Here is a 15,263-nt window from a genome sequence, read left to right as displayed (position 1 = left end):
ACTCAGACGCACAGTTGTATGTACTAAAAGACTTGCAAGGTGCAAAAAAATGTTGCTTGTATTTAGATGCAACTGGATCAGTAATTAAAAAAACAGAAAACATATCACATAATATTCTATATTATGCATTGTGCATATTAGTGCCTGGGAAAGCTAACATTACATTACCTATAGCGGAACTGATGTCATCAGACCAGAGTACTCCAACAATTCAGCATTGGTTATCTTGTCTGTGTCGTGATTTTTTTTATGTTTGCAAACAGAAACTCGTACCCCAGAAAGTGGAGCTGGATTTTATCTGGGCGCTTATCCACGCAGCATTAAATACATTTTGCAATTTTGGTTTAAGTGAGTATTTACCAAAATGCTTTACAGTTGCAGAAGGAAAAATGAAATGCAATTTCACTGTTGTCCACATATGTTCTGCTCACATGATCAAGCTAGTTAGCATGAAAGCAACCAGACACAATGTAAGCCAGCAAAAAAAGGAGTTTTTCATGCATTTATTTGCTTTGCTGCAAAATGCAATCAATATTAATGACCTTAAAAATGTACTTGCACAGATGGTGTATGTGTTCCAGGCCAATGTGCAAACAAGGAATTATAAAAAGTATATGAAAACTTTAAGAAAAAACATTGAAAACCAAGATCTTAATGATACAAAGGTGATTCCTGGCATGAGCACTGAGAGCAAAATTCATTTGGATGGAACTGATGGAAACATAAAAAAAGAGTCACCATTTTCTAAAGTTTTTTTTTTAAATTATTGAAGATGCAAAACGATTGGCCCAAGAGGAGAGTAACCAACAAGTTTGTGGTGATGTCAATGAATTGTTCTGCCCTCCTCTCATTTCTGTATTGGACAGGGGCGGACACAGACTGTAGTGGGCCCCTGTGCAAGAAATTTTTGGGGGCCCCCCCCTGCCCTTCATAAGGCAACAAAGTTATGTAAACATAACCCCCCATGTGCATCTCTCACCCCCCCATGTGCAGCTCTCATCCCCCCATGTGCAGCTCACCTCCCCGTGCATCTCTCATCCCCCCATATGCATCTCTCATCCCCCCGTGCATCTCTCACCCCCCCGTGTGCATCTCTCATCCCCCCATGTGCATCTCTCATCCCCCCCGTGCATCTCTCATCCCCCTCATGTGCATCTCTCACCCCCCCATGTGCATCTCTCATCCCCCCCATGTGCATCTCTCATCCCCCCATGTGCATCTCTCATCCCCCCATGTGCATCTCTCATCCCCCCCATGTGCATCTCTCATCCCCCCATGTGCATCTCTCATCCCCCCCATGTGCATCTCTCATCCCCCCATGTGCATCTCTCATCCCCCCCATGTGCATCTCTCACCCCCCCATGTGCATCTCTCATCCCCCCATGTGCATCTCTCATCCCCCCCCATGTGCATCTCTCATCCCCCCCATGTGCATCTCTCACCCCCCCATGTGCATCCCTCATCCCCCTGTGCATCTCTCATCCCCCCCGTGCATCTCTGATCCCCCCCACTCCTAGTTAATTAATTGTATTTAAAAAAAATAAAACTTGTTATACTTACCCCCATGCGATCCCTGCAGAATCCTGGCGCTCGTCCACGTCGCTGCCACCAGGTTTTCCTGACGTTCGGCCATGTGACGGCGCCACATACATAGCCATCAGCTTTTGTTTTGGCCAAAAGATTTTTAAAGCCGCCACCACGATAAGGTAGACTCTTCTGGCCGGGCCCTACTCTAACCTATTAAAATTTTCTTAAAATATCCAATACTCTTTTTAGATATATTTTTATTTAGTTTTCTTTAAGGGAATGTGTCATATACATTTTTTTTTTAAATGACCAATAATACCACATACAGGGAATACCGCCACACCATGACCATACCACATATTACCACAACATAGTGACCGAATAATACCACACAGAAGGGAGAAAAACTGCCACACCATGACCAGACCACATATTACCACCACATTACTAATATTACCATAAGTGTCATTATACACGGGAGCTCTATACATGGTATGTATAATGTAAGTGTCCAGGTAATCTAGTGATCACCAGTGACATTATACACAGGAGCTCTGTATATAGTGTCAGTGTACAGGTAATACAGTGATCACCAGTGACATTATACACAGGAGCTCTGTATATAGTGTACAGGTAATACAGTGATCACCAGTGACATTATACACAGGAGCCCGGTACATAGTATATAGTGTAAGTGTACATGTAATACACTGACTCACTGGTGACATCTCTAGGTGAAGTCCTTCAGCTACGCTTTTCTCCTTCATCCAGCACAGACCGCCATCACGTCTTCCAGCCAGGACTCGTCTCTGCATAAAATAACACAGTTATCTAGAGCACATTCCCTAACTTCTACATTACGCAGCTGAATACAGACGTGCATCCACCATCAATATATGGTTAGTTATTATGCAACCTACCATTCCAAATATAAATTGTAATCCACCACGGTGCCCCCATTAACTGTAAATAGGCACTTAATATATAATTTAATTAGAACCTCTACTCTTTCCACCAATTTGTTACCAGTTACACTCCTGCATCCGCAACGCCCCCTACTCTATACTTCCTGCTCCCCGCATTCATTATTTACATGCACCCCCTGCCCCAATTCATTATATCATGTCCGTGCTCTCCCCACCCCATCATCATTTATCATTTACTCTCCCCCACCCCACATTCATTATGTGCAGCTCATTATCCCCTACTCCCAATTCCCCCATGTGCAGCTCATTTTCTCCCAATTCCCCCATGTGCAGCTCTCATCCCCCCATGTGCAGCTCTCATCCCCCCCCCATGTGCAGCTCTCACCACCCCCCATGTGCACATCTCTCACCACCCCCCCATGTGCACATCTCTCATCCCCCTCCCCCACATGTGCCCCTCTCTCATCCCCCTCCCCCACATGTGCACCTCTCTCATCCCCCTCCACCACATGTGCACCTCTCTCATCCCCCTCCACCACATGTGCACCTCTCTCATCCCCCTCCACCACATGTGCACCTCTCTCATCCTCCTCCCCCACATGTGCACCTCTCTCATCCCCCTCCCCCACATGTGCACCTCTCTCATCCCCCTCCCCCACATGTGCATCTCTCATCCCCCCCACATGTGCATCTCTCATCCCCCCCACATGTGCATCTCTCATCCCCCCACATGTGCATCTCTCACCCCCCATGTGCATATCTCTCATCCCCCTCCCCCACATGTGCCCCTCTCTCATCCCCCCATGTGCATCTCTCATCCCCCTTCCCCACATGTGCACCTCTCTCATCCCCCTCCACCACATGTGCACATCTCTCATCCCCCTCCCCCACATGTGCACCTCTCTCATCCCCCTCCCCCACATGTGCACCTCTCTCATCCCCCCCACATGTGCATCTCTCATCCCCCCACATGTGCAGCTCTCACCACCCCCCATGTGCACATCTCTCACCCCCCGTGTGCATATCTCTCATCCCCCTCCCCCACATGTGCCCCTCTCTCATCCCCCCCATGTGCATCTCTCATCCCCCTTCCCCACATGTGCACCTCTCTCATCCCCCTCCACCACATGTGCACCTCTCTCATCCCCCTCCACCACATGTGCACCTCTCTCATCCCCCTCCACCACATGTGCACCTCTCTCATCCCCCTCCACCACATGTGCACCTCTCTCATCCCCCTCCACCACATGTGCACCTCTCTCATCCCCCCCACATGTGCAGCTCTCACCACCCCCCATGTGCATATCTCTCACCCCCCCATGTGCATATCTCTCATCCCCCTCCCCCACATGTGCCCCTCTCTCATCCCCCCCATGTGCATCTCTCATCCCCCTCCCCCACATGTGCACCTCTCTCATCCCCCTCCCCCACATGTGCACCTCTCTCATCCCCCCCACATGTGCAGCTCTCACCACCCCCCATGTGCACATCTCTCACCCCCCCATGTGCATATCTCTCATCCCCCTCCCCCACATGTGCACCTCTCTCATCCCCCTCCCCCACATGTGCACCTCTCTCACCCCCCCCCCACATGTGCACCTCTCTCATCCCCCTCCACCACATGTGCACCTCTCTCATCCCCCTCCACCACATGTGCACCTCTCTCATCCCCCCCCACATGTGCATCTCCCATTCCCCCCACTCCTAGTTAATTGTATTAAAAAAAAAATAAAACTTGTTATACTTACCCCCATGCGATCCCTGCAGAATCCTGGCGCTCGTCCAAATCGCTGACACCAGGTTCTCCTGACTTCCGGCCATGTGACGGCGCCGTCACATGACCGGAAGTCAGGGGAATCATGAAGGCGCTGCTGCAGGAGCGCAGCGCAGCGCTGAGATGGGGCTCCGAGGGGGCCCCTACCGTCCGGGCCCCATACTGGAGTCAGGGCAGTCATGCCCTGATGGCGGCCCTGCTGGAGGCTGGAGGGGCCCCCTCTCCCTCGGGGCCCCCGTTCAATGAACCGGCTGCACGGGCGGTAGTTCCGCCCCTGGTATTGGAGTCATATTGTGCCACAATCCCACTGTGGAGCGGACTCATGATAAACTGCATAAACAGGGGGCAGACCAGGGACACTAATTCTATAGCCGAAAACTGGTTTCGTGTTGTAAAAAAAGTTGTTTTAAATGATAAGTTACACAGGAGGCCGGGTGACTTTCTGCAACAGATGCATACATTTCTAATTGGAAGGATACGGGAAATTGGACTTAATGTATTAAAAACAAAGGTGATTACAGAAACCCTTTTATAAAATGAGAGAATACAATCTGTGACTCCAGAACTTGTGTTACAACAAAACACGCAACTGGAGGAGCCATTTTGTAAAAAAGAAATGTGGCAAAAAAGGAAAGAAAAAAATAGTCCAAAAAAGGCAAAATATTACAACCCCCCAACACCACAAAAAAAAGATAATGTAATGAAATCAATTTGTCCACCCTGGGCAGGAAAAGGCAGACTTGGGAGAAGAAAAGTGATTTTAAAAAATACGTGTACAATTGACAATATCCTTTATATTGCCCACTTGGCGATGAAGACAAATAATTGGTTACTGAAGAACTTGAAGAACTAAAAACAAGAGATAGAAGTATAAAGTTGCTCATTGACGTTCACAGCTGTTTTCAAAGGAAAGACTGGATAAAGGGAAAGATCACATGGCTACAGCAATTGGAGCGGTTCCATGGAAGAACTATATGGGACGCGCATGGCAGTGAAGAAGAGTTCATAGTCTGCAGACACAGCTATCTAAACAGCACAACATCAACATTCACTTCCACAGAGCCATCTTGCCCCAACCCTTCAATTCTGAGAACTGCAAATAGCATTGAAATTTGGTAAGTAGAGGTTATTTAACCCCTTTCCAACCCTTGCCGTATTAGTACGCACATTTGCGTACCCCCGGTTCAGTGAGGGCTGCTGCGCTGAGCCCTCACTGAACCGAGCACATGTCAGCTGATTTTTACAGCTGACATGAGCCCGCAACAGCCGTGGGTGGAATCGCGATCCACCCGCGGCTGTTAACATGTTAAATGCCGCTGTCAATCTCCGACAGCGGCATTTAACGCGCGCTTCCGGGTTGCGCGTCATAAGCCCCGCCCATCGGCGACCCCGTCACGTGATCGCGGGTCACCGATGGGTGGGCATGACAACCCAGGGTCTGCAGCAGACGCCTGTGGTTGTCATGATCTGGTCACTATGAACGCCACCTAGTGGTCGGCGCTCATAGCACAGGACCATTTCTGCTGCATGCAGGGGATCTGCTCGTCCGGGCCCTCAGGGCAGCGTAAATGTAAGGATGCAGGACAGAGGGAACCCAGCCGGGTCAGAGGAAGAATAGAAGAATAGGCACGCACACCGGAGTTCACTTCAGTACCTTTACTGGTGGTGTTTCTGGCACGGTCCAGGGTACTTCAGGGTGAAGGGTGCATATCAGGACTCTCCCCAGTGAGCGGGTGTGGGGCCTCCTGTTCCTTGCCTTTCCTTGATAAGTTTCTGACCTGCCTGGAGCTAGGCCTAACTTGGTTTCTGTCTTGCACCTGCTGACCTGGTGGTAGGGCCACTCCCTGGTCTCTTGGGCCTCCGTGACTCCTGACCCTGGTACGTAATCAGCTTTTGGTGTTCCTGGGACATATAGTTCACCAAGGGTTCCGGTTGTTTCTGCTGGATGTAAGGAATCCCTGCAGACGCGGACCCGGTGTCCGGTAAATGGTCTTGGGGTGAGCTCGTTAAGCTCCTCTGCCCCCCTATGTTGCTTACTTACTCCACTCGCCTTCGGCCACGCTCGGGGCCCTCACTAGGCTTCACACGGGCGGTAGGCCTCGCTTCTCTTCACCGCTTTTTTGGCGTCGGCACGCCCAAGGCTCACTAACTCAAGTTCTCTGAGTCTGGACTGAACTGACTGAGCTCCACTGCAGGCTAGTTTCTGCAGGAGCTCCTCTCAACAGACTAAGACTTCACTCTCTGTAGACTCCAGACTCTCACTGTAACTGAACTCCTTACAGACTCTAGACTGAACTGCCTAGCTCCACCTTCCCTTTTTATGTCCCTAACAGGATCCCTCTGGTGGTCTGAGGTAGTAGGGTGGAGGTGTGTGAATGCTATGAGGGCCTCTTGTGGAGAAGTCCATCCATGCACCCCTCTGGGATCTGTGGTACCAATGCGCAGCCGGGCGCCACAAGTACAGGGCTGACAGTTTATAAAGCATTGCAATGCTCCTACATCCCTATACTTTATAAGCAATCAAACTGCAAAAAGTGAAAGTCTCATAGTGGGACAAAGTAAAAAGTAAAATATATATAGTATCCATAAATAAACAGTTTTTTGAAAAAAAAATAAACAAAAAAAAAATTAAATAAAAAAATTAACAACAAAAAAAGAGAAGTGGTTAGCACTGCAGCCTTGCAGCGCTGAGTTTCTGGGTTCAAATCCCACCAAGGACAACATCTGCAAGGAGTTTGTATGTTCTCCCCGTGTTTGCGTGGGTTCCATCCTGGTCCTCCGGTTTCCTCCCACACTCCAAAGACATACTGATAGGGAGTTTAGATTGTGAGCCCGATGGGGACAGTGATGATAATGTCTGTAAAGCGCTGTGGAATTAATGGCGCTATATAAGTGAGGAAAATATATATATATTTATTTACTTAATTTATTTACTGATCATTCCTTCATGCATTTTGCCATCTTTCCTTTTGTCTGGTCGTTAAACCTTGCATGGATTCCTCGTACTGTTCTTTTTTATGTTTTTATCTGTTTTTCTATAAATTTTTCTTTGCATTTATATTTAGTTTTAGTAATTCTTCTCATGCTAGAGTCTTTATGATCTGATGCATGTGATCTGTATCGGTAATATTACATTTAAGACATTTACAAGGTGATTTACGCCAGAATTCTGCCATAATTGCTTTCAGAAATTGGGGCCATTGTGCTGGGTTTGAAACTAACTTACTTACAATAGTGTATGGATGTAAGCTTTCTTAAAGCATTACTTTAAATCAAATTTATGAACAAAAAAATAAAAATAAAATCAAGAGTTGCGCATCACAAATTATTAAGGGTTACACTGCCTGTGCAAAAAAGGTATATAAGACAAGATGCCAAACAAGAATAAGTTGTATTCAACATTATGCCTTATTGTAGTTTGGTTGTGGATTTGGGTGACAAATAAAATTGTGGATTTTCCTAGTAACACCCAAATTATTTGTAGAAAAAAAATTAATTTCCTCTTTGACCTCAACATTGATTTATTTGAAATATAAATAATAATTTATTGTATATAATTACTTATTCTAATTTCTTAGCTGTGAAAAGTTTAGTAATCTTCAAGCCACAATTAATGCATGGACGTCGGGTTTTTAAAATGACTGCAACAGAAAACGGTAATTTTTCCTAAAGTATAAACTAGCATGCTTGATATGAAATAATGTTTCAACATACAGGAGAAATATTTCTGAATAGTACACCCCTTAAGGATTCAGTTATTGTAAAATTGGTGATCAGAAATTTCTTAATTTTCTTTCATTTCTGCGTCACAATATTTACTTTTTTCCACTTTTATTTTTTTGGTGTTGTTCACCAAATCTTATAAGTGGCGAGGTAAAAGGGGTTGTTCCCTTTCAGAAAACGTTCTTCTGTCTACAAGGGCAGTGCCACTGAGCTCAGTGATTGCCTACAGAGCTGTCTACATGATGTCAGTGCTGCAGACAAACAGTGATCAGTGTAATACTCAGTTTGGTTATTACAACATAACTACTGAAGGTTATAAAACAACGTTTTCTCAAAATGGCCAACCCTTTTAAGTTTATTTTGCAGGTTTAACATATTAAAAATTAGATATATATTTTTTTATTTCTGTAACTTTTTATACTTTTGCATAATATAATCAACATTTCTAAATATAATAAATTTGGAGACCTCAAAAGTTGTCTAGATGTTCTAAAAATTAAACCGACAACATCATTTGGAAAGCAGACGGCAGCCGTCTCCCTATCCCTGTGTTGATAATGCAATAAATGGCCTGTCTCATTGTATTAGCTAAGCCACTGTCTTTTGTTCTCTAAATTGCCCATGATAAAGTAGATGGCTTGTAAGGGTTTTAAAGGAATGGGGACCAAGCCTGAAGGTACGACTGCCCATGTGACCTCATCACTGTTCCAAATAAAATAAAATCTACACATATATAATTACCATGTACTGCTTTTTCTGCTATACCAACACTAAATATTACCTTTATGTAAATATAAAGCTGTCCTGTGTTGGATAAAAGTAAAATAGGACCTTTCTAGAGCATGTACAGTATGTAGGTGAAGATTGCAATACCTGAATAAGTTACTAATTTACACTTGTTTAAATTACATTTTTATTTGAAATCCCCTTTTAATATTCCACATAATCATTCCTTTGCAGCCATTAAAAAATTACTTTTTTCATGTATACAATAAATAGCTTTATTGATTTTCTAACAGAAGCAATAAAGATTCCTCTAAAGGAAAACGAATATGCTTAGGAAAAGAATTTAAGAATGGATCTCCCGGTCTTCTTTTTGTAAACATTGTTGGTGACCCAACTTGCAAGCTGAGACCTCCTCCGAGTCCAGAAACACTTCCTTCAACCATTACATTTATACAAATACGGTAAATAATATCTAGGTTCTACATTCATGACAACAACAATGACTGCTAATGTGAAAAGTAAAATTATAGTTTCAGTAGCAAGATAAAGATTGGATCCTGTTTGGTTACATCAAGAAAGATTACTTTCATACCACATAATTGGATTTAAACTTTTTTTTTCTCCAATTTTAAAAGGTTATATCTTTATTGCCATTTTCAAAAATTTGAAGGTTTAGTACACATAAACTATCAATCTGTTGAAATAAAATGCTGTATGGTGCTCACTATGGGTCAAACTATATATTGAGGTCCAGACATGTTTACATGCATTCAGTGAGATACAATAAAAAGCCATGCTTTTTTTTTAGAGATAAAGTTCTCTTAAATCATTAATTCTGGATGCATCAGATAACAGCAAAATCACATATTGTAAGATGCCATACTGTGTCCTCCATACAGGTATTACAATATTTAATATTTTTAAAATTACATGTTTTCAAAACCTATGTTTGTCATATGTACAGTGGTATTCTTAATGAGAAGCATATTTATTAGTGATGAGAAAGCGTGCTTGGATAAACCTCGAGCATTTCAGTGCTGTAATGTGTTCGGTACTCAATGAGTACAGACAGCTAATAAACATGCAGGGACCACCAATAAACATGGAGGGATTGCCTGCCAATACAGTAATGCTGTAGCCATGTTGACTACTGGAATTACTGTGATTGGGTGGCTGCAGCACACATGTGATGCTCGGTACAAGCAGTTCAGGGAGAGTTATGTTGGAGGGAAAGCTTAGATTAGAGCAGGGATATAGCTATTTATTAAATAAATAAAATAAAAAAAGACAAGGGGTCCCCACCATTTTTGATTACCAGCTAAGGCAAAGCAGACAGCTGCGGGCTGATTTATTAGCTATCAGCTGTCTCCTTTGCCTTAACTGGCTATCAAAAATTGGGGGAACCCAAAATAGTTTTTTCATTTATTTATTAGGTTAAACAAATACATTTAAAAAAAGATATGGGGTTCCTCCCTATTTTTGATAACCAGCTAAGGAAAGCAGAGCGCTGATATTATTAGGCTGGGAAAGTTCATGGTCATTTGGCCTTTCACAGACTAAAAATACCAGCCCGCAGACACCCCAGAACCAGCATATCACATTAGATGCGCTAATTCTGGCTCCCTGTCTCACTTCTTCCTGATGCCCTGGTGCGGTGGCAATGGGGTAATGGTAGTTGGGGTTGATGACAGATGTGATTTGTGAAAGATCACAGTTGCTATCAAGCCTATTCATAGTATAATCAATTAATTGATTTGATTAGTTGGAGTAAAACTACAGCATCCCATTCATTGTTCAACATGCATAATGCTATATATTTGTTTGGCCTGATTTTCAGTAACTAATAGAGTAACAAAGATTTGTACAGAGCTGAACCAATGAAACAGTTAATATGATGCTGTAATGAGATGCTATGAGAAAAACCTCGGCACTCAGTATAGTTATTATGGAACCAATATTTTAATTTTAAATGCAGTCCAGGAAAACAAACGTTTCGGCTGACATGGCCTTCATCAGTGCAATCCAACCGCTGTGAAGATCAAGGATGGGAGGGGGAAGAGGCTGGACTCCGTGTCTCAAGAGGTGAGGGACAGTTGGACCTGCCATATGAGGGTGTGGGGCTGGAACGCACCACTAGTTCATGTGCCTACCCCACACCCTCATCTGGTATGTGACACAGGTCCAACTGACCCTCACCTCTTGAGACACGGAGTCCAGCCTCTTCCCCATCCTATCCCTGATGACGTGAGTGGAAACCGCAGCAGTGGATAGCGTGATCCGGAGTTCAGACAAGGGAAAGCAGTAGAAGAACTGAGTGTTGAGAACAAAGACGGGTCATGTAACAGGACGTCCACTGGTACCGCCCCAAGTGAGATAGGTAACAGGCCAAGTAGGAACAGCCGCTGGCTAGTGATGAGCAAACCCGAACTGTAAAGTTTGAGGTTAGTACCTGATGAACTCGAAACACAGATTTCTCATGGAAGTCTGTTGTACAGTTCAGGTTCGGATGCCGAATAAAGTTTGTTGAAAGGCTGTAGCACAGCCAATCAACAAGCTTTTTGTCTGTGGGCACTTCCAGAGCCATCACAGCCATGCCAATGCTATAGCAATCTTAAAATGGCTGGGTAGTTCCAAAGACTACAATTCTTTGGACACAGTAATTTTATGTGACACATGCTTGTGTAAGGCGGGGACGGCACATCGGGAGAAGTAGTTGTAGCTCAAGACTAAGTACCGAGGGATGACTGCCACCGGGAGGTTATGGAAAGCTTACATGCCCTGAATTCACGGCATGAGAAAATAATCGCAGATGTGAGCTGCACCTTAGGGTATGTAACATCCCTGGCGGTGTGCTTGCTTGACTTACCATCTCCCACCATGCAAGACCGCAATCTTACCTTTCAGGCCAGGCTGCACACTTTTGTTCCAGTACCTGCTGTTTGCATGTCTCTTGTCTGCTGGCTTAGGGCGTCGGCGCTGTTGCTTTCTGATTCTTAAAGCTACAGTGTGCGCAGTCCTAATGCGTCCCCAGCCTATTGCTGTTAGTCACTGGATACTTAACCCCCCTCCACCCAGTAGGAGGTGCCTGAGCAACTCTTTCTTACAGTCTGTTCTGTGCAACTGTGAGTTTCCAGGTCCTGTCCTGACTCTAGTCTGTCCGCCACCCTGGGGGCTGAGTACCCAGGGCCTCTACATGTACCTGTGACTTCTAGTCAGTTTCCGCCACCCTGGGGGCTGAGCACCCAGGGCCACTACCTGTATCTCTTACTTCTAGTCTGTTTCCGCCACCCTGGGGGCTGAGTTCCCCTGCTCGTTCCTGTATCTTGTTCCCGGTTCAGTTCCTGTCTGAACTGTGTCCTAGCCCGTTTCCTGTTTGTCTCTATGTCTGAACCTTCCCTTTTCCTGCAGTGTCTGAACCTGCACCTAACTCCAACTCGTTGTCTCTGTACTGTATCTGGTTCTGCTTGTCCCCTTTCCCTTCCTCCGTATCTACCTCCTGTGTTCTAACCATCTTCCTGTATTTTCCAGTCTGTTCCATGTGAACAGAGCCCTGTACTGTCTGCCTGCACCTTCTGCTCTGTTCCGCTCTGCTTGTTCACCGCACCTGCGGTTCCGCTCTGCTTGTTCACCGCACCTGCGGTTCAGCTCTGCTCTGCTTGTTCACCGCACCGGCGGTCTTGCTCCGCTCTGCTTGTTCACCGCACCTGCGGTTTTGCTCCGCTCTGCTTGTTCACCGCACCTGTGATTTTGCTCCGCTCTGCTTGTTCACCGCACCTGCAGTTTTTCTCCGCTCTGCTTGTTCACCGCACCTGCTGTTTTGCTCCGCTCTGCTTGTTCACCACACCTGCGGTTTTGCTCTGCTCTTCTTGTTCACCGCTCCGGCGGTTCTGCTCTGCTTGTTCACCGCACCGGCGGTTTCACTCTGTTCTGCTGTCCACCGCTCCTGCGGCTCCATTCCTGTGTCCCAGTCTGTACTGGTCCCCATCCCGCCTGCGTTCCTACCTGCCAGTACCCACCTGTCTGCATACCAGCCGTGCCTGCCAGTGCCCACCTGTCTGCATGCCAGCCGTGCCTGCCAGTCCCCTCCTGTCTGCATACCAACCGTGCCAGCCAGTACCCACCTATCTGTATGCCAGCCTAACCTGCCAGTTCCTGCATTCCCCAGTGTGGGTCAACAACTGTGACCGGGGTCTGACCTGGAGTAGCACCTGGTCCCTCTGCTCGGTTCCTCCCTGGTTCACGGAGTCGACTGAGCAGTCGTGTGACCTTGGTCGGACCCAGTTGATACTTAGTTACGCCCCTCCAGGCACTCCTCGGTTCATGGTACGGTGGGATCACTAATCACGCTCACGCCAGTCTGCCCGGGCGTGTGCGTAACAGGGTAACATTCAGCCGAGTGCAATGTGATTTTTTTTGAGATGGCACTAGTGGGAGCAAGCCCTAAGGCTGTGTGCCCACGTAGCGTTTTTCAAGCATTTACGGTGCATAAAATACGCAGCGTAAAATCTTAAAAAAAACTAGTAAATACGCACCTCATTATCCCCTATGGGATAACGCAAGTGCTGTGCACATGCTGCGTATTTTTATGCAGCAGAAACGCTTTGTGTAAGAATACGCAGCATGTTCATTATTTCGGCGTTTGCACAGCGTAATCGCCGCCATAGACTTGTATTGAAATGCTCAATATACGCATGGCTACATGCCCATGATGAGCATATTGAGCGTTCAATGTGCGGATGGTACCCGGGTCTGGAGGAGAGGAGACTCTCCTCCAGGCCCAGGTACCATTTATCTGTAGTAAAAAAAGAATTAAAATAAAAAAATGAATATTCTCACCTACCGCCTGCGCGATCTCCCGTCCCTTAACCTCGTACAGTCTTTTCTGTAGTGGTGAAGGACCTGTGATGACGCGTGACCTGTCACATGAACAGCTGACGTCCTCACAGGTCCTTCACCACTACAGAAGACTGCACGAGGATCGCGGACGGGAGATCGCGCCGGCAGAGGGTGAGAATAATGATTTTTTTTTTATTATTTTTTACATTCTATCTTTTACTATTGATGCAGCATATGCAGCATCAATAGTAAAAGTTGGTCACACTTGTCAAGCACTATGCTTGACAAGTGTGACCAACCTGTCAGCACTTGTCAATCACTTTTCCAAGTGATGCTAGCATCACTTAGAAAAGCGCTTGACAATACGCATGAAAAGTAAACATGCCAAAATGCTTGATTTAGGCGGGAAAAACGCATGCAAATTACGCATGCGTTTTTCCCGCCAGGAAGATGCAGAAATGAAGCAGAAAATGTCGGCTTCATTTCTGCAACGTGGGCACATAGCCTTAGGCTGAGTTTCAGAGGAGCACCAAGGTGGCAGAAACGGGAGCATTAAACAGGCTGTCATAGTAAACCGTCAGTGATCGTGTCAGAGATGGAAGCTGGCATTCCATTTAAATGCTGATTGTCAGAGATTGACAGCAGAAGTTAAATGGTTAACAGCAGCTGCTGGAGCTCATTACTGGCTGTTAGAAACAGATATTTAATATATTCCATATCTCTGTGTAGAGAGAGCCCAGCTCCTGACCCCATTCCACATGCCATCATCCCTGCAATCATGTACATGTATGTGATGTTGTGTTACAGGGTTAAATGGAGCTTCATTCAAATTATTAAATTGGAATAGCGATTTCCAGCTCACACTTAAAGCCCAGTATGAGCCAGGAAGTCACATGATTCGAAAGACAACCAGAGCCATGCTGAAAACCTGGGGAAGATGTCATTTGGTGAGAAATTAAATAAAAACAAATTAATGGGAGTGCTTCTTTAAAGAAGCTACCAAAATAATATTTATGTCTCTGTATAGATTTACAAGGTAAATGCAGTTGGTGTACTGTATTCCTGTGCCTCAGCATGAAATAGACTTAAAGTAGCCATGTGAATAAACCCTTATGTGAGTTCACAAATATTATGTATTTAATTACTATTTTTTTTTAAAAGATACAACACTGTAGCAGACACCTACAACACAGGAAATCATTTTGTGTGTTTCCACTGCATGGATGGAATCGGGAGTGGAAGTATTATGATGGAATGGCTGAACACTTCTGCCCAGGTGACGGCATAAAACTTGTGACTCCAGAATTCTTGAAAACTGTTTTAAAACCTGGCGTTACACCTGGACATATTATTTTTGTGAGACAAAATGGCAATAAACTCGATAACTAAGAAGAAATATTAGTTTGTTAAAATAAAAGTTCTCTGCACATGTGGTTGTTGTTTTATTTACAAAATGATCATAACTTTGTATTTAGATTTGAGAGTCCTCAGTGGTTGATACCTTTTAATGGCTAACTGAAAAGATGGTAACAAATAGCAAGCTTTCGAGACTACTCAGGCCTCTTCATCAGGCTAGTATAACACAAAATCTGAAGAGTCACATATGTATACACAATAGGACACAGAAATAATGCAATGGATGAGACAAGTGTGAAGCAGAACTTTGAGTATAGGAGAAGAGATAAACAGCCATGGCCGTAAATATTGGAGCAGTTCATAGATAAGAAGTGTGAAAGTTTTATTGTCCTGTG

The 15,263-nt window shown here is 45.1% G+C and overlaps 1 pseudogene; it reads left to right on the top strand.

Annotated features, from left to right (window-relative positions):
* The first annotated feature begins 1,405 nt into the window (after positions 1-1,405).
* On the top strand, positions 1,406-14,993 carry LOC141167239 (uncharacterized; annotated as a pseudogene).
* Positions 14,994-15,263: the final 270 nt, after the last annotated feature.

This window comes from Phyllobates terribilis, unplaced genomic scaffold, assembly GCF_046119375.1.
Source record: "Phyllobates terribilis strain yellow unplaced genomic scaffold, ASM4611937v1 Scaffold_11__3_contigs__length_659146591, whole genome shotgun sequence".
Classification (NCBI taxonomy): Eukaryota; Metazoa; Chordata; class Amphibia; order Anura; family Dendrobatidae; genus Phyllobates; species Phyllobates terribilis.
This window is presented reverse-complemented; position numbering and strand designations above follow the sequence as displayed.